General features: G+C 40.2%; 1 protein-coding gene across 1 annotated transcript in view; it reads right to left on the reverse strand.

The window, feature by feature from the left end:
- ZFHX3 (zinc finger homeobox 3) overlaps positions 1-19,239 on the reverse strand; it is a 996,345-nt gene extending 977,106 nt beyond the window's left edge. The window contains exon 1 of the mRNA XM_084959702.1: positions 19,128-19,239. The gene's annotated coding sequence lies outside the window, so the exon portion shown is untranslated. The remainder of the gene's footprint in view (positions 1-19,127) is intronic.
- Between the last annotated feature and the right edge of the window lie 3,554 nt (positions 19,240-22,793).

Raw genomic sequence — 22,793 nt, forward strand, 5'->3', positions numbered from 1 at the left:
TCCTTGGTGCTTTTAATGCATCCAAGCAATAATCTACCATAATTTGCTAATGGTGAGATAAATTAGTGACCAAATAATAACCCGAAAAGATGACATGAAGATGGAAAGCAAATGTTTATCTTTGGCAAAAGACAGCATAACAAAGCTTATGATAGTCTTCCACCAATCCCTCTTTAAAAAAAAAAAAAAAAAAAAAAAAAAAAAGGTCCTTATTGGCTACATGTGACAATAGTTGTTTCATAGTGAGACCACAGCTAGCAAGCTAACAAAATAAGTAATCCCTCTGAAAAGCAACAAGCAGCTTCAGAGCCCCCTAAACTGTACACACACTTAGGGAAATGAAACTGGGCTTCCTCTAAGACCTTCCGATAAGATCTACTCTTTGGCCATTTTTTAAAAGAATAACTGTACCGATGAAAAATGGCAGGTCCACCATAACTGAGGTCATCTAGGAAAAAATCCTGGAAAAACCACAGGTGCAAATGCAAGATTTTCTAGCCACCTTTGAGACCTATATTCTCCTTTTTAATAGCAGGTGAATGACTAGTTGGCATTAGAACCATCATTAGTTACCCAATAATCCTAAAAGCCAATAGGCATCTCTCACCTGGTTCCCAAAAGCCATGCCAACCCACATTTGTAATGGCTTACATTCTCCAACAGGGTGCCTGTCCCATCACTCCATTTAAATGGGAGGAGATCTTTTCTTAACAGCAGGAGAATGGGCGTTCATTTTCCTTGGCTCTGCATGACCTTTGAATACTGTATGAAATGATGAAGATTGGACAGCTACCTTGAATAAATTTAATTCACACAATTTACGGTATGAAATTCTCTCTCCGTCTGGGGCTTCCGTAAACAATGTTAATTTCATGAAGTGGGAGCCACAGCTTGCTATGTACTCTGGTGGTGACCACATTATGCAGGCCTGCATCAGCATAGCTCATTTGAAAACAGAGTTCATCAACTACAAAACAAGATTCTTAGGGCTGTGGGAAGCACAAGTAAATAAAATCCTCTTCCTCAATGTATATGTGTTTCTTTATCATAAGTGGCATATTCAGATAAAACCAAGCAGAGTGAACTCACACCAGTGGCTCAGAAATGACATATTACCTTATGGATGTTATTTATCACTGTTTTTTCTTTCATGGGGAAAAAAAAAAAAAGCATTTACCTTTTAACATTTTTATTTGAGAAGTGCAAATGGCAAATGAATTATAATCCTAAGCCAATGAACCTAAGGAATGCTGAAAGTGAAGTATACATAGAAACGGTGTTGAGACTCTTTAAAAATGAAAAAAATGGAATACGAATACAATAATGTTTATTTTTACTCTCTCTTTAGAGGAGTTCCCTGTTTGTGGCCCCGAGCGACCAAATGATCTGATAAGAGGAGCAAGGCTAAATGGCAAAAGGCAAACACCCCAACCTGATGTATTTCCTCAGCCCTGACCTTCAGATAAAAATCATACAGAAATCTGCAAAACCTCCAAATACGCAGCACCACATGCTTCCAACATTTTCAGACACAACAGTCAGGAGGGGGAAGAAAAAAAAAGGAAAAAAAGGAAAAAGAAACAAACGTATCGCTACTGAAAACAGTGTTTTTCTCTTTCATATTTCAAGATTGGGGTCAGAAGAATGCAGTGGCTGCCTACGCCATTTCTCTCTCCATCTGTGACTCTAACGGGCACGTGTGAGATATCCATGTGCATGCTTATCATTTTTATGTGTAAGTGTACCCAATATCAAGTGTGTGAGGAGTTCACATGAGGTATATTATATACATACTGTGTGCATATTTAAGAAGAAAAAAAAAGACTTCAAACGGCAAAAATTTATTGCACTGTGAAATTAGCTAAAATTATGACAACTGTAAGAAAAAAAATTATACGGGCAAAATTTGGGTCTGGTGGAAGAATTCTTTGATGTCTGGATTCCAATTTAACCCCCGACTGAGTTCTAAGAATCAAATGAACAAAGTATATCATACACCCCAAGTCTGCCTGTCAGCGCTAGCCATCATTTTTTATTTTATTCTTTCCAGCTGCATGTATTTACAAGACTCTGTTCTGACATTTCCTCCCCTCAAAATGTACACACTCGCTGCTACGGGCAGTTGCCAAATGCATTTGTAAAACAGTTCAACCTTGTGTTTGTTTATTCATTAGGCATCTCTATCAGTCTCAATAAATATGTATCACTCTAATTTTTTACATTTGCTATTACATCAGGCCCTTGTATATTTGACTTATGTGTTTACGCTTGAATATATTCAACCCACATTTTCAAACTCCCTCCTCAAATGCACACTGAAAATAAAATAAGAGTATTCGCATCCAAAAATTCACCTATATGCTGCCTGGCTGTCTAGGATAGATTAAAAGCATTTTTTAAGGCTAAGAATTATTATTGCATAGATTTCAAAACATCCCTGCACATACAGATAATATGGTATTCCTATCTGGTGCTCTTTCAGTGATCCTAGGGAACTCTCCAGATATCCACAAATGAGGGGTTTATGTACATAAGTTTGGCACCAGTGAACAGTTAGTTATACAGGCATCACATTGGAGAAGAGTCGAGTCTGAACTGCTTATGTATACTGCATACAAAAATAACTTTACCCGGGTATATGGCTGTTCAGTGAGCTAAGTCTCCAAATATTTCAACGCAGTTATAAATGTTTAAAATGTTAATAATAAATCTAGGTTGTTTAAAGAATATTTCCAAATAACATAAAATATTTAGTTTCCCCCACCCAATCCATAAAAAGATAAGATTTATCACACAACGTTTGAGGAATAATCAGCCATTTTTGGCTAATATATTTTAATATTTATACACATGACACATGCTGAATATAAATGATACATTGTGATTTCCCATAGTGTATAGAATTTATACAATTAACTACAAGGTCCAATGGCTCGAAGGCACATAAGGTGCAAACACAGTTACAAGGTTTTGCTGATTATTGTTATAAATCTTATAAAGCATAAAAGCATTAAAGTATATTCTGTTTACACCATTTTAAAATACAGCTTATAAAAATATTAGTATTTCTTATTAAAAGATTTACATTTTTCTAGCTTTTTTCTTTTATGAGGTCAATTTATTTGCCAGTATTCAAAAAATCCTTTCTATTTTTCTGCTTCCAAAAATGTGCTTGAAATATACCCTGAGATTCAATATCAATTTTTTAGTTATTTCTCAAGGGTTATATTTGTTCATAATAATAGCAGCAAACATTCAGGCATTATTTGTTTGGTTTCTCCAAAGTGTTTGAATTTTTTTAAAAAGTCAAATAGCAAAAAACCAAATGATGAACCAAACTGTTTATTTTATACACACATCACAGCCATATACATATGTATGCACTTATGCCTGCATATCTCGAGCACACCATTAATCATCAGTGCCAAAATCATGTTATCAATCCACCTACACTGAACATTAAATGTTTTAATATTTGTATAAATTACACCCAACACACACATGATTTTGCTTTTTAAATCAAGAAACTTTGGTTCTTAACGGAGATATTTTTTCACTGGGCCTTTGCATTCCTTCTTAGCCCTTTGTAATGTTTAAATATACCTGTGAAGGAAAAATGTGCAATAAATCCTACCCCATACCCCCAAACCATCCAGTGCGTGAATTTTAAACAGAAGCTGAAACTACAGCATATGAAATGTGAAATGGAAACACCCCGACGTGTACATGCATGATCCTGGGGGTTGTCCACCCGTTAGTAACAAGGCACCAGATTCTGCAGCTGCTTATCAAAACAGCTTTATGTTTCTGGAATGAGTTCCCGCCGCTGAGCCCGACTTTGTAGACAGTCATGAAAAAAATACCCTGTAAGACTGATCTCGCTCGAAACAAAACCTCTGGAAAGACATGTAAGTTTTATCAGACCCATGGACACCTGGATATATTAACAATAAGATCCTCTGGGTGCCTACATGCACATGCTCATGTATTTAATATGTTTACTTGTATTCCAACCACACACATATTATACGTCTTGCCTAGGTGTCAGTGATAAGATCCAGGTCCGGGGTATATGTTTGTAGCCTATCAGTAACATTTATTCAATAATTTGCATGTTTACATCAGCTCAAGTATATTATCACTTCTGTTTCCTTTCTGGTTTTTGCTGTAACAAGTCTGGCAATCAAAAAGAAGAAAATAAGTATAAAAATAGCTCCTTTCATCAATTACCCAGCCAGGTCCTAGAGATAGAAATTCATTAGCATGTTGTTCCCCCATTCATTTGTTAAACCAAAATGCTGGGAAGAATTAGAAAATAATAGCGTTTCTCTTACTTTTCTTTGCCATGAAAAACAAACCGCTAGAAAAGGTCCGGCATCAGCTTTGTTTCTTTTTTCAAATGGGCCTAATATCCTTTCCCAACCACCCACACGCACCACACACACACACACACACACACACACACACACCCACTGGGTGCATCCATGGTCCCTATGTGGCTCCAAAACAGAGCTGTACATTTGCAAGCACAACATCGTAAATACTAGAAGCCAATCTGGACTTACTAAAAATCTATGATCCGAGTGAGAAATCATGCTAAATACAAGCCCTGGTAACTTTATTTTTAATGATGACTTTTTACCAAAAAAAAAAAAAGAAAGAAAGAAAGAAAAGAAAACAAGGTAGGGGAGAGAGATCAGCAGGGTGAATGTAAAAACTGTTCATCTTAAATTTCTACAAACCCAAGTGTCAGGGTAAGCATGTCCGGTGCATCAAGCATAACAAAATGAAAACGAGGTGTTGGGGGGAGGGGGTCCCAGGCACTTGCTTCCTTGAATCCCTCTGAATACATTTCACAATTCATCAGTTTTTGTCTTTCCTGCCACGAATGAGGACAATCAGACCAGACACCCATTAGATTTTTCATGCAATTTTTTTTTTCTTGTTCATGACATGTTGGCAGGGAGGATGGCAATTCTGAAATCTTACCAAATGAGAAAAATGTCAGAAGCTGAACTGACAGCTAGTGGTTACTATGGTGATAGGTGATATTGAAAAAAAAAATAAAATAAGACTCGGTTAATTCAAAAGGAATCAAGTTGGGTATTTTTAAGCCAGTTGATACAGATGAAAACTTAATCCTGATATTGGGACATTATCTTTTCGAGCTAACAGCCAAAGACACCATTTAGCTTAAATAATAACTAAATACACAGCTCATAATCTTGTGATTAAAAATAATGGAAAGAAACAGTATTGATAAATGGAAGTCAAATATTATTACCAAATGACTATCAGAGAAATATAGATTATATTCAGTAGAAAGAGGATTTTGTCTGGTGGGCAAAGTTTACAGTTTTAGCAAAATATTTTTAAAAAGAGAACATAGTAGCCCCACAGGAAAAAAGGGGGGGGGGCGAATTCTTAAGGGACAACACAGATTCTGTTAAAACACACAGAGAAATGTATGAACATGGTATTTTCATCTTCCAAGTTCATCTTCTTGAAAAATAGGGCAAAAAAAAACCATTTTGATTGTAACTGTCAAGACATTCAACCTATTTTTAAAAGGAAAAAAAGGTACATAGGTAAATCCTCTTTATGATTTTGTAAAAACAATATATCTATTCTCCATATCATTATTTATCTCTTTCAATGAAATCCAGTTTAATGGTCTGACCATTCTTCAAGGACCTTCATAATAAGCATAATAAGAAGAATGATGCACATACAGACACCATTTCCAACAGCAAAGAATGCCAACTTTTCCCCAGCTCAATTAGTGCCATTATTTGCAGTTTTCATAGTTTAAAAGACCACAGAATCCCATGAAAATAATATTTATAATTAAATAAAAAATATGCCATTGTCCCACATGTAATGGACATGAAACCCAGACAAGAGGGTTTTAACACGAGTTTTAGAACAATTAGTGAACAACGATGATTCAAAGTTGGTAGGGGTTCAGTGGAGAAGAATACATTATGTCTGAAAATCTTTGATGAAGAATAACTTTCTGAAGGTTTCTCTTCATACACTAAAATGCTGTAAATACAATGGATTAAATATAGAAAAATATACTTAGGAAGACCAGAGGCATCTCTCATTCTGCAACAGTGTATTCTGGAAATATTCCATGCATGCATATTTTTTTCATATGCCACACTCCCAGGTCTACTCTGTATTTTTTTTTTCATTTGATATAGGGATATTAAATTATCTACTGTATCTTTTTTTAAAAAATCAAATCTTTTGAGAGTTACAGGTAACTAGCAAAAACAAGATTCTTATTTATAACCTCAAGCTAGTATTTAATGCAAGAAGGAGGGGGTACATTATCAAGGAAGAAGCTCAGAGGAAAAAAATTAAAGCCCTCTTGGTTATTGGAAGCTCTTTTCCACTGAACAGACTATAATGCCATCTACTGGGAAAGTGGAGTTCAACTAGTTTAAAAGGCGGGTAGATGCACACGAGAGACATCCAGTCCTACACTCTTCAGTGTTCAAAACAGATAAGAAATACATATTTATGTTGCCATTGAAACATCAGCTCTTATTAGAGATCCTTAGGTTCTTACTCTGAGATCTTCTCCCAGCATTTTGCTGCTTCATTTCCAGCTAAAGCCATTCTTTTTCAACTCCTTTCCACTACTCTTGAATAACAAGTTAACAACACCCTGAAAAATGATCACGGGCAGTGAGCAACCTTGGGGTCCTTCCTATAATCTCTAGCTTGTGATTTTTACCAACAGGATGTGTTAGAATCCTCCCTGCAAGAGATTCTTTTTTTAATACCTACAATCACAGTTGGGCAAGGCAAGGGTTCCTGGTCAGGAGGGGTGAAGAAGAGTGAAGATACTGGGGCCGGGGCGGAGGGGACCCTTGACACCACACACACAAAATCTCTTTTTCTATCTCCTTATGCTGCACGAGATGCAGATGCCAAAGTACCCTTTCCAAACTAAACATCTGTCAAGTTTTTGCAAGCTAGTCCCACATTTCCATCAATGAATCCTTTGCTCCTTCATATGCATCTCTTTAATTCTGGCTGGCTTGCTCTATGATCTTTAAAGGTGAGAAATGGAGAGGATACAGGGCCATTTCCCACTCTCTATCCATAACTATTCAAATCAGGGAAATCAGTATTTAGAAGCAAGAAGGGACTCTCACCCCAATTAACTAAGATTGTGTTTTACAAGCACTCTCAAAAAAGAAAAAAAAAAAAATTCCTGCCTAAAAGCTATTGCCTCTACAGTCCAAGTAAAGGTACAAGCAAACAGCAGAGATGCTCAACCTCCACACTATTCACATTCGGGGAGTAGATAATTCTTTGTTATGTGGGGCTTTCTGGTACATTGGATGGTGGTCAACGGCATCCCCAGCCTCTAACCAATATATGTCACTGGCACCAGACACACACATACACAGCTGTAATCATCAAGGTCTCCAGACACTGCCAGATGTCCCCTCAGAACAAAATCCTTCCCCCCGCCCCACCACCACACCCTTTGGTAGTGCCTGTTGTAGAATACGGATTTCAATTTTATATAAACTAGTTCTCATCTGATGCTCTGTGTGACTCTGATGCATGTTGATGTGTAAAACAGTATTTTTAAAAATATGAGAATATGGTAGAATAGGTGTGAAGGGGAGGGTGGCACGCTCTATGCAATAATTTCTTTAACCTCAGGGCTAATCAAGGCCCCTGACTTTTCCAAGGGCTCCTTCACACATTTGAGAGAGGGAGCTAAAGGGGAGAATTGGCTCATGGATGGTAGCTGGTCAAAAGGATATGCCCCAAAAGCAAAGGGAAACAACTGCTGTTATGATGAGATCTTTGGGCAAGGAGGGGGGCTGAGAGGGAGAATGGGGAGAAGAATGGGCAGTTGTTTTATTCCAAGTGTTTAAATTATAGGGTTTTACCATCCAAAGTTAGAGAGTAAATTAAAAAAAAAAAACCTTAAATAGGAAGTGTTTTTCCTTCTGCAGAAATAGAAAATTTTAACAAGGAAGACATAAAATTTTCATTTCCTAATTAGGGACATAACTTGAAACCTTGTTGTGGTTTCTTAAAATTATCCCTCCCTAAGAAAAGATTAGCTTGAGATAAAGGCAAGAGGAGAAGATGGGGTGGGGAGAGACACAGATTTACTTTCAGGAGAGCTGGTCAAGTTACAATTGTAGCCAAATTCAAGTTTAGGACAATGTAGCTCTGTCTTAACCCAAAATGCTTAGAGCTAGGAGGAAAGCCTTTTAAGTATAATCCCAGGACATGTGTGCAAAGACTCCATTTAAATTTCTCCAGTACGGCACCAAATAATTCCCTGGAAGCTGATAGGCTGTATTAGATGTGCATTGCCTAGGTCTGTTGCCTTTTACCATTTTCAACGATACTGAAGCTTGACTGGTGGGAAATTTTCAATAGATAGCCATCTTTCTGTAGTTACTTAGCCTGGAAAAATGTAAACACCACCTGTCTCTGGCTCCCTCCCTTACCAGCCCTTTGGTGGTAACAGGCAGGAGCGAAGGGAATAAATGTTTAACATTTGACATTTCTTAATACCTCTGAAATCTTGCTTTTCCTCGTTGCAGGAAAGGGGTACATGGGATGGAGAAGAAACTGAATGCAAAACAAAGTATATTCACTCTTCAAAACCGCAGTCACTGGTACCACGCTCCCTAATACCCGTGGCTTTTGTGGAGTGCTTCTTTAAATGAGCGGGACCACACATACTCACTCATTCAGAGTAAGTCTATAGATGAACTGTCTCCGTATTTTTAAAGAAACTCAGCTTGTGCGGTCTGCTGATATCTCAGAGAAACAAGGCCCTATTTTCACATCTCATTCACATAATGGATGGGGCTACAGGGCAGAGCAGACAAGCTCCCCATGGAAAGCATTGTCATGACACGCAAGGAAATTCTCTTGTGTTTCTGCACGGAGTTGCCCAAACGAAGCTGGATTTCCAGGGTGGCATTCAAGGATTCCATCGCACTGGACCCACGAAGGGTTCCTGGTAAGGAACACTGACAGGCATACTTCCTGCCCTGCCCACCGACGGCCACACTGGAAACTTTCAGCATCCCTATGTACCCTGGTTATTTGTTAGGGTTCCTGCTGCAGAAGTGCCTTTTTTACAACTGGTTTTTAAAATCCAAGGGGCGGGGGGGAGGTCATCATCTGCTAAGATGGTCCAGGCGTGTGCATCTGAAAGATTGTGTTTCCTTTCCCTATAGATGTTACCTGCGTACTGTCCCCTAGAGTCACCCACACCTGGTGGCCGGCCCCATGGTTCCCTTCCAAACAAAGACCTTCCCTTTGACTCCAGAGAGCAGTCACGGTGCACAAAACGCTGGTGGAAGCCGGCCTCGCTTTGTCTCTTAACTTTTATCGTCAGTTGCTAAATTAGCTAATGATTAATTAGTTAATGTTTTCAAAGCACTTTGAAGATGAAAAGCACCGCCTAAGTGCTAAGTGTAAAGCCACATTAGTTATTTGACTCTGCATAGACTAATTAGCTTTTAAAAAAAATGTCCCCCCCTCCAAACTGATCAATAATGCTGCTGGTATTATAGTCGGAATGTTTGTCCCACAGATCACTGAGACCCACCTCAGGTTTTAAGGCTTTTATGCCCCGAGCCACGCAGAAATCCTGACCGAGGTTTATTGCTTAGTAACCCCTTGGCTTTCAACGTGGCTGGAGTTGGGCTAGTGATGTCATCTATACAAAACACAGCATTTTTGCTGTCAAAAAAGCTTTAAAGGATTATTTAACAAAGCTGAAAGTAAAGAACTAAACTCTAGGAAAGTGGTACAGAAACATGATCAGTGAACTTATATTTAAGAAGAATTAAGCTTTTAAAGTTTTTTTTTTTTTCCTCCTCTAAAAAGCTCTTTAACGGTGGTTCTCCAGGTGGCCTCTGAATTTATTGTGAGATTTCACTTTGATGGCTATGAGTCCTCATGGGGACTATTATGTCAATAATTTCTACAGCAACATTTTATTCCAGGTACAGAAATGACTTAGAAGACAGAGTCAGGGTCTGGAAATTCCAGGATCCTGCTTTAAATTGCCCATACCAACCACTAGAGAATGAAAAGAGATAGCTTTTGCCATTTCTCCCCTCTCCTGACTCTTAATGCACAGGCCCTTTTTGTAAGCTTCCTGCAGTCAGGGTCCCAGAAAACCTCTCGAGAAAGTTCCGTATTTTGTTTCTCCCATCCTCTTTCAGAGACTTAAATAAGGAAAGTTAATGGAAATGATGAAGCTGAGACAAGCAACTCTGTAAGCCGAGTTTAGAGGACCATTTGTCCCTTAGCACAAACACATCTTTCTCCCCTCGTCTAACAGCGGGCCTTGGTCATAAACACTGAGGATTTGCGAATTCTTTTGAAAATGCCTGTGATTTTTACTTTGAGTCAAGCTAAGAAGACAATTGTCTTTCCGATTAAATACTGAATACTTTCTGTCAGCTTCAAGGTTGGTTTTTGTTGGTATATTTTTGGTTGTTTTGTAGGTGGGCAATTGCAAAATAATACGAAGATGCTGACTTTTGAGACCATCAAGCAAATACCATTAACGTGTCACTTTTGAAATGTGCACTGTTACCAAATTAAACCTTTACACACCCAACAAGTTCTAGAGACAACTCAGCTTAGAAAATAAGAAGCTAAGCTAAACAAAAGAAATTTTGCACATGGGAACAGATGTTCCTTATGTATTTAGTTACTCCAGGAATGAGTTTAGATGAAACACAAACACTCTAGCACATTAGGGTATGTATATGCATGGAAATACACACACACACATATATATAATGTATATGATATGTACATACAATCACACACATCGCAACCACATCATTCAAGCATTTGCTAAACAAAAGGAAAAGACTGATCTGTGTACAAATTCCCAGAACTACAGGTTCGGTATCAACATCTGTGTCAGCCTTTCTTATCCGCAGGAAAATGCATCTGCCATAAAAGCCCAGTAAAGTCACTTGAAAATGAAAAAAAGAAATGAGTGCAATGAAAAGTGTGGCCAGCTACTAGGATCATTTCTTTGCCTTTTCCTAAGTGAGTATAAAAGAGCAGACCCCTGAAATAATTTGCAAATCGCTGTAACCGAAACACTCAAAAACCTAAAATATGAGCAGAATTTGGAAGGAGAAGGTGGTCCAGTCAAGGGCAGCTGTTAATTCCCAGGTCTCTAGAACTGAGCTGGACACTAAATATAGGGCAGGAGAAGAGGACCAAGCAGGGAAAAGGTGCAATTTTGACTGCAAGAAGCAGCTACTTGGGGAATTTCAAGGATTATTTAAAATTCTTATCTAAATCAAGTTCCCTTCTGAATTTCTTTTTCTTATAATTGAACAAGTGTTAAACTGTATCAGGCTGTCACAGCTGTTCCAATACATGAACCGCACTTATAGTAACAGCTTTCGTTACACATTTTTGTGGAGTAGTTTCCAGCACACTGCGATCAGAGCTTGCATATTTTTATACTACGTGCATATTGAAAATAAACCCAACATTTTAGATTATTTTTCTCGTAGTGCATCTGGTCTGTATGCTTTCTGAAAGACAAAGCGGCAATTGTGATTTCATACCTATTGATCTGAATACAACACCTTGTTTCATTTTTGTATATTATTCTTAATGTTTTGTTTTTTTTAAAAAAAAAAAAAAACCCACTCACGTTGGATCAGTCAAGAAGTCCTGGAAAACTGCAGCTTCACCAAATCATTACATTAGTTAAACGCTAATGCAATTTTTTCCACTTCAGAATATCTTTATGATGACATATCAAATATCTAAATATTATATGGCTATGGAAGCCATGCAATTTTACTTGGTCAGAGCCGTTAACGAAAGAAACATGGAAAAAATCAACGTAGTCAAGACTTTTAATTAAATTGTTTTGTATTCCAAAGTCTTTGTTTGGTCAGCTCCGAATAACAGGGGTTGTTTCCAACCACAGGTGACTAGTCCCAAAATGACCACGGTTCACAACTTCAATTGTTGCTTCCAGAAATATTCCAATATTTGCAGAACACAGAAATTCTGAAATGCCTTTATTTAAACTGGAATCCGTACACTCCGCTTCAGAAACACTACGCAAAGAATAATCATCTTTCTGCCTAAGTAAAACTGATTGTGTCTGTCTGAATAGTTTTTGAATTAACTATCCACATGCTATTGTTTCAGACTGCAAAAGAAATGATAGCCATCTGTTGCTTATTGTCCTTTTTCCAGAATTAGATCTTAATTAGCTGCAAATGCCTTATCGTTTCCCAAGCACCACAGCACATACATTGTCTAAATGTTGCCTCTTGTTGTTCAAGCCCTCTAAATGAGTAGACTCAAAATTAGCCAGTTACAGCAATGCTTTTCACGTGAAAATTTTAATAATAAACAGAGATATCTCCTTTCCCCCCCCCCCACCGCCACCCCACCCCAGACCCTCCCTCTTTTCTGAAAACTGAAGGCTGCTGCTGAAAGGATTGAAAATCTGGAAAGAGTTTGGGGTGGACTGGCCAACCCCCTTTCATTTCCTTCAGATGTTTACAATCTAGCACCTTTCTGAAGACAAAGATGGGAAAAAAGCTATTTTTCCCTTTGACTGAAGGGTGAGACAGGGGGGTATTAAAAACTGATCAATGTAATTTTTTTCTCAGAAGTATTTGCACATCTGTGAAATAATGTAATTTATTTTAAAATTTTCCTTTTATATGACATTCATGATTATAGCCTGATCTGGAGAATTATTCAAATATAAAATTAAATGTTCAAAAACTTGCTGTGCTGTGGATGGCTGAGCTTATCCCAGCTGTGCATCAAACTTATATAATTCTATTAAAAGTAGAAAAGTGAGCCCTTCTAGATCTCATTAAATCCCTGAAAGGGGGAAGTAGCATTTTAAAAGAAAGTGTGATGAACTACTTCTTTTTTGTTTCATTTACTTTTAAGAAGCCTCCCAGGGTCTAAAGATGCTCTGCTTCACTGTTCCGAATCAGTAACAGCAGCAGCAGCAGCAAAGTGATGGGGGTAGGGCCACTGGGTCATAATGGAAGTGTTCTGTAAAATAGATCGTATTTTCTGTTCACAGAAAAATCTGTGACTTCAAGGCAGGTTACAAACCTTAAAATTCTTCTGTGTGGTTGAAATGGCTTGAGATATCCTATGAGCTGTCTGTCATTTACCTGGTCTGCCCTATTGAGAAGGGCATGCTAATTTGACTCTGCAAGTAGCCCCTGGTCACTGACCCTCATCCACAAGCAGCAAGTGTCCAAAATTGACTCGGGGAAATGTGCCCTCCAAATGCACAACTTATAAAAACAAACTTTCCCTGACCAAGTGTTAAAGCTCAGTTTTCATTCCCATTTACAAGTCTTTGCACTGTCAGCTCTACACACCTCTGGCTGTAAGGGGGGAATTCTCTGAAATCTCTGTCAAATTCAAATTCATCCTGTTTCTTGCACAATCAACTCAAGGTAACACATGAGTCAATGCTATCTGCAATACGTGGAGCCCAGAAATTAAAAGACGAGGAAATCTTTTTGAAGTTACAGACTGAAACCAACACTCCAGTTTCTCATACTTTCCCTATCTCCTATTTCTTTTTACCAAAATGCAGTTCCTAAGTATGGATGGCGAATTCAAGGTTTAAAAATAAACCAGAATTTGTTGATGGAATATTACCCAATTTTAAGTGAAAAGGAAAATGTAATTCTTAGTTTTGTGGCACAACTAAGGAGTGAGATGATTTCACAAAGCAAACTCACATTAGGAAGAACAGGATCTGCAGTTACCGTTTTTAAAAACGAGAGCAAAATAGGGGCAAAGATATTGTTTCTGCTGCTTAAGACAGACGGATTTTAATAACACTTAACAGAATGATGCACAAAATGATCTCAGAAAGCACTTCTTATGCCTCATCCATCACGCCGAGGAGAAAATGAAGCCTTCGACAGCATTAGGAATTATTCTAGATCTTGTCAGTAATTCGAGGCTCCTCCGTAGTATCACAACACAAATGTGCGTGTGCGAGACACTGACCATTAATCTAGGAGGTTTTTTTCTGCTCACAACAGCACGCTGAGAATGTATCAATTGTTTCATGGAGAAATGGCATCTATGAAGCCACCCTAAATAAAACCCAAAAAACCAGGGAGATGGATGGATAGATAAACAAACAGTGTGTTAAGGGATGAAAATGTTTTCCATCACTATGAGTGAAATCAAAGGCGTGTCCCTAGTGCCCGGGCTGGGTGAATTGCAAACTACATATGTCCTGGCTCAAGAACCAGACGCTCCCTGATGAAAAGTTTCGATCAAGTTGCAACCTGCCATTAACATCCCTAAGTAATAAGCCCTTCTGTGATGAGAAAGTGGTGGGTTTCCTTCCTTTCTCGAGGAAAGAGAAATGCACAAAGGTCCACGTTCTGTCCTTCGCCTACAAAATCAAAGTGGGCACTTAGGTTGTTTGTTTCCCTCCTTTGAAAGTTCGCACAGGGTTCAAAAAATGCACGGGGCGGGGGGTGGGGTGGGGTGGGGGTGGGCTAGATCCTAAGGATGGATAAAATCGCCAGCTTATTCACAGATCTCTCTGGCTTTGACAGTATTCAGTGGCAAAACAAATGTGAACTCCCAACCCTCATGATAAAACAAACAACTGATGTTTGGCAGCCTCTTCCTCAAAATAAGCTCTGGTCTTAGTAGGACGGTGGCCACACTAAAATAGGCTGCTCCAGAGAAAAAGGTTTATAAATATTTGCAAAACAAACTCTTAAAACATTCCTCTGAGTCCACTCCAAATCAATTTCTATACATGCACTGTAAAGATGAAAGCTGACTGGCTGTCTGGTTTATGATAAATTAAGATGGCTTAAGTTCCAACACTCATATACCCCACACAGAGACGTATTTCTGTGAAGTTCTGTGAGTTACACAACAACCACACACACACACATTAAAAAAAAAAAAAAAAGGTAGGCTCTTGTCAAATGGAATGAAATGAGTACTTTTTCCAGTGGATGAACTAGAATGGGATTGGGAAGGAACAAAAAAACATAAATAAATATGCAGGTGAGAAAAGGAAAAGACAAACTAATGAACAATAACAATCACGAGGTCTTCTAAAATCAAATGCATGTTTTTCCTTTTTAAGAGTTCCCCAAAGGATGTCAGATAACTAAGAACAGGCCAAAACCACTTGGAAATTGATATCCTATACAAACAGAGTTCTGTCTTATTTTCAGCACTCAAAATTTGAAAGGTTCTTTAAAAAAAATAATAGAATGAAGCAAAAACAAAACTTTTTGGCCTCTTTGGAATGACGAACAAATTTCCAGACAGACGTGCTGAGTTCCCAACTCAGGTGGGGCCACTGGGTCCACCTCCCTGACTCCCAGCTCCGAGGAACAGTTTATTACTCCCAGGGAACAAACTCAAGGGCAGGGTGAAAACACAACTCCCAGGAAGGGGCCGCTGCCCGGCTCCCCCACCTCCCCAGCTGCATCAGCCCACCTCCCCCCACGGAAAGCTATAAAGCAGAAATGTCACTGAGAGCATCACCATGGTCTGGCAATGGACAGATATTTATACTGAATAATGCTCACGTCAGGAATGAGTAAAACCAGGTTTAAAATTGAGGTTTTCACAAAATAATGAAGAGGAAATGTCATCCTTGCCGCAGTAACGGCAGAAATTGCATTTATTCATTCATTATCCTGTTCCCCTCCCCTTCCCCCGTGGAAACATAATTTTTATTTTTCAAATCTACATACATACGAAAGGACTTGATTTTTGCCATGGTTTTGCTCTTTTCAAACCCCAACACTAGAGACAACACGGGGGTGAAGGGGGGAGGTTAAAGGTGTTTGTTTTTTGTTTTTTTAATTATATAGATGGCAATGAGGATACATTTCCTTCTCAATTTCAATGCAGAGCGAAAAGGTAAAGAGAATCCCCCCAAACGAAATTACCTGGAGCTTTAACTTTTACTTTCTCTAATTGGACTACAGAGAAAATAGCAGCTCAACGTGTCACCTGCTCAACAGCCAACGCACAGCTCCTCGGAGCAAAGGAAAAGAAAAGTGTCCACATTCCAATGATGCCAGTCCCAAAAAGGAGTATGAAAGAATTCTCGGAAAGGTATTTCTGTGGGCAGCTTTCCCAGGAGATGTCAGGGCGGAAGGAGGCAACGTGGGGGCCAATTTGAAAGAGAGATGACTTGGCAAGGGTGGGGTGGAATCCACTGGGGAAGTCGAGTTAAGGTGCAGACAGACATCAGGCTGAATAATACCCATAAGGATCCCTATCCCCCTACCCCAAAAAAGCCCCTGTAAACCTCCACTGTCTGTCAGCAAGCCTGCATACGCTCTAGTGCTGAGATAAAGACCCAATCTGCTCATCAAACACCTCCAGGCTCCACCATCTAATAGGAACAAATTGGCAATGACTGCCCAAGCTAGTAACACAGGCCCACTGATTTGTAGATTGATACAGATGCCTAATGATCCCCTTGGGCAGATCAATAGGAACCATCCTCCTCCCTGCCTTTCTTCTTTAGTGGCCTAGAAGACTAAGGCCAGGAGAAAGCCCAACGGAGAAGAGGCCGCAAGACTAGGTGGGGACAGGTGGGGGATAAAGACACAGGTGTTGGGGTGTGGGAGGAGAGCCACTCCAGACCAGCGCCCAAGAACGTAGCTCTGTCTTGATTCATTCCCTGTATTTGGCAGGCAAAGGGTGTCAGACTGGAACAGGGGATGCTTTTCTATTAATAGTAGCCATGCACAGCATTCAGGGAGATCCAGCTCGTGGTGAGCACGGCTGCCTTCACCCGGGAAAGGGAGGAGACACGACCCAAGCCCAAGTGGCACTCCGGGAAGATGAACTTGAGAGACAGAAAATACCAATGAGGTGGATGAGAGTGGAGCCAAGAGGGCAAAGACGTGATGGCTCCCTTTTACGAAAATTTGGGACAGGACGCCTTCGGAGCGCCTATGACCGAAGAGGGACGACCGTGCCGGACACTGTTTTAAATAACAAAAAGGAGGCAAAGGGATTCATCCATCGTCCTGCTTGGACATGCTTAAGGCAGCCTTCTGCCCTCACCCCAGCTTGTCGGCAAGCTCTCACACATCAGAGTTTCTCTCTGAATCCTGCATCCCTCACGTCAGTGCACCTTCTGAGCAGGTTTCCTGCAAGTTGACAGCGGCTTGCTCTTACCCTGACTCTTCCTCCTCCTGCAGACCAACCCCCACCACCCTCAGCGTTAGGGCTTGTTTTCCATTTGTGTATTATTCTTGTGAATAAAATTATCCAATTAGGAAATCCATTTCAAGTCCTTAACAACAACAGGGAAAAACTAATGGAGTTGCTTTGGATTTTCTTTTTCAATAAATTAATGTTAGTGATGTTCTGTGGATTCTTAAGTGCTCATTTATATCATCAGGGTTATTGCACACATAACAATTAGTCCTGAATTTCTATACTGATTTGTCTATAGTGTAGGAAGTTTGTCCTCCCGAAGAAGCAATGGACGAGCCTAATCAGAGGAAAACTTACTGGCAGACAGAATGACTTTGACGTCTCCAACAAATAAATTGGCAAAGTCTAAAAACCTTTCTAGTGTGTGTTTATATTTTTTTCTTCTTTTAATTATCACAGAGTTTCAATTAAAACCTTCCCTCTCCTCCCCCACGAATCCTTTTCAACTACCTCATGCATATGCACAGGTGTTGCGTGCAAAACAGCCAAAATCTGGGGGGACATGTTCCGGTTTTACTCCTGCATTCAGACCCGCAACTAGCCGCCTGAGAATTTGCTTTGTTCAGTCATCAGTCTGGTTTGGTTTTGTTATTAAAGGGAGATAACGCTGAATGCCAGAGATGAAATTGCATTTTCTTGATTGTCAACGGATGAAACCCTTGCCACCCTGCCAATCGGTACAAGATTTTTGTGAGAATAATAAAAATGTTTTTCCTCTCGCCCCCCCCCCCTCGTCTCTTGCACACACACAACAGAACTGAAGGAACACGAAACGCCTGGGTATCCCAGCCCACTGTGTAACCTCACAAATTAGTCATCTCTTTGCTGTGTGTCGCGGTCTCCTTTTCACATAAAAGCAAACGTGGAGCGAGCGGCGTTACATTTTGACAGTCAAGGGTTTGCAGTGATGGACCGAACAATCACGTGCACTGGAGCTCCACCACTGACCACTTAAAATTCAAATTTCACACTAAGGCTAAGTGTAATCATGGCAATCAGCATCACCACCACCACCATCACCATCATCACAATAGAAAGATGCATTCTGTTCACTGGTGACATCAATCAACTGTGTGGTGAAGATCAGAAGCAGCGCTCCCCTCTTGCTCCCTCACTCCGTCTGTCTTGCTGACTACCCCCCTCCCCACCTCCCTGCTCCCCCCTCCACCCCACCCCGCTCTGAGAAGTGATCACATTTAATTCATTGCATCATTATGTCATCTCCATACTAATCTCTGCCCTCACACCTCCGCCACTTTGACATGCAAATGAGCTAGAAAAAAAAAAAAGCCACACATTAATATAAAAAAGTCACAGCAATCATGTCTGATTTCCTGCCTTCCAGCCCCACAACACTCCCTCCAATCCCCACCTCTCCCCCCATCTCTCTTTCCAGCACGCTGTGCTGGTGATCACAAGAAACAACAGCAATCTGTTGAAGATCAGACGCTAAGACAGGGAGGTGGGGAGAAGGATACAACACATACACGTGTCAGCAACGCGGCCCAGGCAGTCCTATTTGCATATTCACATGAGTTCCATTCTCAGATTGCTTAAGCAGGGAAGAAGTTAGGTAGCTCCCCCACCCACCTACCCTCCCAGAACCATAAAGAAACAGCTATAGAGAAGGAAAGGGGGAGAGAGAGAGGGAGAAAGGGAGAGACGACGGGGAGGGAGGGAGAGAAGAGAGGGAGAGAGAGAGAAAAAGAGAGAGAGAAATATGAATGCAAAGGGAAAAAGAGAGAGAACCTGAGGAGAGAGAGGGGAAACGCAGAGAGACACACACAGAAAGAGACAGAGAGAGGAAAAGAGAGAAAAGAGAAGAAAAGAAAGGCTGGCCACATCTGCCTTACCTCAGCTAGCTTGCTTTCTGTTGCTCTTAAAAGGAATTCCCTGTGGTTTCTTTAGAATTTTTGAGAACCATCCTTCGGGGTTTTTACTTCCCTCTCTCTCTCTCTCTTTCTCTCTCTCTCTCTCTCCTCCTCCTCTTTCTGTGTTGTGACCGGGTTTATAAAAAAAATAAATAAAAAGACAACTCCATGTTCAGCTAGCAGTCAAGAAGGGATCATGAAGTCCAGGGCTAGAGGGGGAGGGAAGAGAAGAGGGAGGGTCACAGCTTAATGCTTTACAAAGGAGAACCTGGAGTCTCTGTTTCTAAAACATTCCTCTCACACACAATGACTAACCAAGACAAAAATATACATGCGTTATGTATACAGAGAGACAGATGTACGTTTTCACCAGGAACCCAGATGTCAGAAATGTTAAGATTGTGATGCAAACAAATGTAGGAAAATTATGAGTCATCGTGAAAACCCCATTGCGGATCCACTTTGCTGCTCTCTGATTGCAGAGGGGGCCAGGCAGCTTGGGGCTTTATTTGCTGAATCACATTTGTACCAATACCTGGGTAATAAGGGACAGGCTTGAGATGGGGTTTCAGCGACTGCAATGAATTTTCCAGCTTTGATCAGTTTTCATCAGTACTTTTGTGGCAAGGAAAACGTGTGGACATGTCCACACATTTTCTTGCTTTCTTTTTCTGGCAACAGCTCAGGGGGAAAAAGGAAAAGAAAAATTGCATATATATATATACACACACACACACACACACATATATATATACATATATACGCAAGCTGATGTAACTAATAATAATAGCTGGCCTTAAATATCCCTTATGAAGTGTAAAATTGGTGTGAATTAAAAACATAGAATGATTCTTGCAAAATGCACCTGATTTTCTAGTGGCCTACTGTATAATATTACCCTAATTGACTTTATTAGCTCCGGTGAAATGTTACTATCCCTCCAAGGAACCTGCCTTCTAAGACAAGTGAGCCGCTGCAGAGCTGATGAACAACAGCTGATTCAACGACAGTGAGTGCTAGTCTGTTAAGTGAAAGGAATAAAAACATTTTCCAAACACAGTGAAAGGCATCCGGTTTAATTCCAGTTCTCAACCTGTTCAACCAGCAAAGACAAAAAGACCTTCGATGTTGTGAGGCAATGTAATGCTGAAAACTGGCCGGAGGGATGCTTCTGCAAAGTGGTTTTGCATATTAATCCTAAATTTAAATGGCAGCAACAATGTTTCCTTGTAAAAAGGAAAAAAAAAAAAAAATGAGGCATGGTCAAGTTCTCGGTCCCTTAAAATTTATTCAAGTGAGTGTTCAGTAACGAGAAGGGGCATTATGAAAAGCAGGATAATTATAAAAGCAATGTAAAAATGTGTATGACAGCATACAGCATATATACATATCTCCTATATCATGGGACAAGGACACAAATGTGGATCATTATCTCGATTATGATACGTACACATGAGACCTTGTATGTTCGACTGACTTTTCAGAAGAAGGGAGGGAAAGGAGGAAGAAGGAAGGAAGGAGTTTTACAGATGTGAGCATTCACATTAAAAAAAGAACTTGGGAATTAGTGGTTAAGGATGGGTACGGAAATGCCAAAATAAAAATTTTCTTTATTTGAAACAGAACTCGCGGCACACACGCACCAGAAAAATTAATTTCTCTGTATCTCTCGGAGAAACTGTGAAAAGAGAGGTGTTGTGTATCTGCAGCCTGAATCCGAAGAAGGAGGAAGAAAACGGTAATTTTAAGAATCTGACCCTAATTCACGAGTTACAGCGTTCTACCCAAAATGGATGAAAAACATCTATGACAAGACTCATCAGTGAGTCCCTGAAATAAAGAGAAAGAGAAAATAGCCAAAACATGAGACCCAGGAACATTATATTTCAATATTATCATATGAATTAAATGTAATCCTTGAAGCGACCAGTCCCTGGGGTCACATATTAGGCCTCCTCCCCCACCCCCACCCCCCCACCTTTTTTTTTTTTTTTTTATTTAATAGAGGTCATCCAGGCTGAAAAGCAAAACCCAAATGAAAAGCATCTTCAGTGTGCTTATAACATGAGCTGCAAGGGGTCAGGCAGCGTCTTGTATGGCCTCATAAAAAATACATAACCAGACAGCCTAATAGTATTTCTTTGCATTCATTTTTGGATGGAGGATGGGGGCTGGAAGATGGGGGCTGGGAAGGAGAAAGGGTTGATATTGGTGGCTACGGTGGAAAAAAAAAAATCAAAGACAGCACAAAAATACATTTTTTTTAAAAGGGATAGTTAATCTTTTTCTTTCATGAAAACGTCTTAAGTGCAATTCTAAAATGTGACTGATTTACAAAATATACTGACCTCAATTTTTTTAAGACAGTAAAAGGCACATCAATATATTTATCTGTATTTCCTCTCCGCCCCCCCCCCGCCCTTTTTTTGTTGTTGGTCATGTGAATTGGAAGCTTAGCTTCACTGAGCCCTTCTTCCGGTTAATGTTTTCAACACAGTAAATACTCATTTAAATACAGATGTATCAACTACGGTTTGTTTCAGATGATTTCTACTAATGAAACAATAATGAGACAACAATCCTTAATAGTGGGGGGTTTTTTGCCTCAACAGAGAGACTGTATCAGGCACACTAGGAGAGGGGAAGAAGGGGCAGGGAGGGGAGAGAGGATGGCAAGAGAGGAGAGTCACGCAGCTGGACCACAAATAAAAATAAACAGCTCTCGATGCTGGGGAGATGAGAGACGCTCTCAGTGTCGTCTCTCCCCTCCCCCTCACTTCTTTCCTCCCAAATAGAGCCCGAGATGAGTGACCCTGCTGGGGAAGATGGAGGCAGAGAGGTGACCCTGCGCTAACCAGCCTGTTAGAACTAATAAGGTGTCCTCCTAAGGCACTCCACAGACATCAGGGCAGTGTGGAGATCACTCTCCTTGTTATTGCCCATCCTCAGCTTGAAATTTACTACTCCTTTGCATTATTAAAGAGACAGCGCTCATCCTCTGTGGGACAGAGAAGATTGGGTGAAGATAAATACTCTGCATTATTTTTATTTAAATGTTATGTTTGTACTCAGTGGTCCAGATATTAAAAATCTATGATTTTACAGCACAGCCATGTGAATCATCTGCCATTGGGGTCTCCCACTGAGATAGTCAAGAGGCAAGAAAAAAAAAAAAAGTGATTTTCATCATTTATATTCCCCTCCCTCCCAACCACCCCTTTCCAACTTTCTCTGCTTACTCCATTTGGGAACCAAAGAAGAGGAAGTCTTATTTCAAGGTGCCTCATTCTGGCAGTGAGTTCGGCGTGGTGGGGAGTCACCTATCACGTTTTACAGAAAGAGGACTTTCCTCCTAATCAGATTTCCCACTTAGAATTTCATGACCCTTTATCATCCATCGCAAAGAGGTAAACTTGCAGGGTTGCTTTTTGTTTTGTTTTGCTTGGGTTTTTAGGGCTGTACCTGTGGCCTATCAAAGTTCCCAGGCTAGGGGTTGAATCAGAGCTACAGCTGCCTGCCTACACCACTGCTATAGCAATGCCAGGTCCCAGTGGTGTCTGCAACCTACACCACAGCTCACAGCAGTATCAGATCCCAGGCCCAGTGAGCAAGGCCAGGGATTGAGCCCGCATCCTCTCATGGATACTA

The sequence above is a fragment of the Sus scrofa genome, chromosome 6, assembly GCF_054392235.1.
Source record: "Sus scrofa isolate SSC_HxYL_T2T_F1_AM1 chromosome 6, Sscrofa_HxYL_maternal_Yorkshire_Landrace_v2.0, whole genome shotgun sequence".
Taxonomy (NCBI): domain Eukaryota; kingdom Metazoa; phylum Chordata; class Mammalia; order Artiodactyla; family Suidae; genus Sus; species Sus scrofa.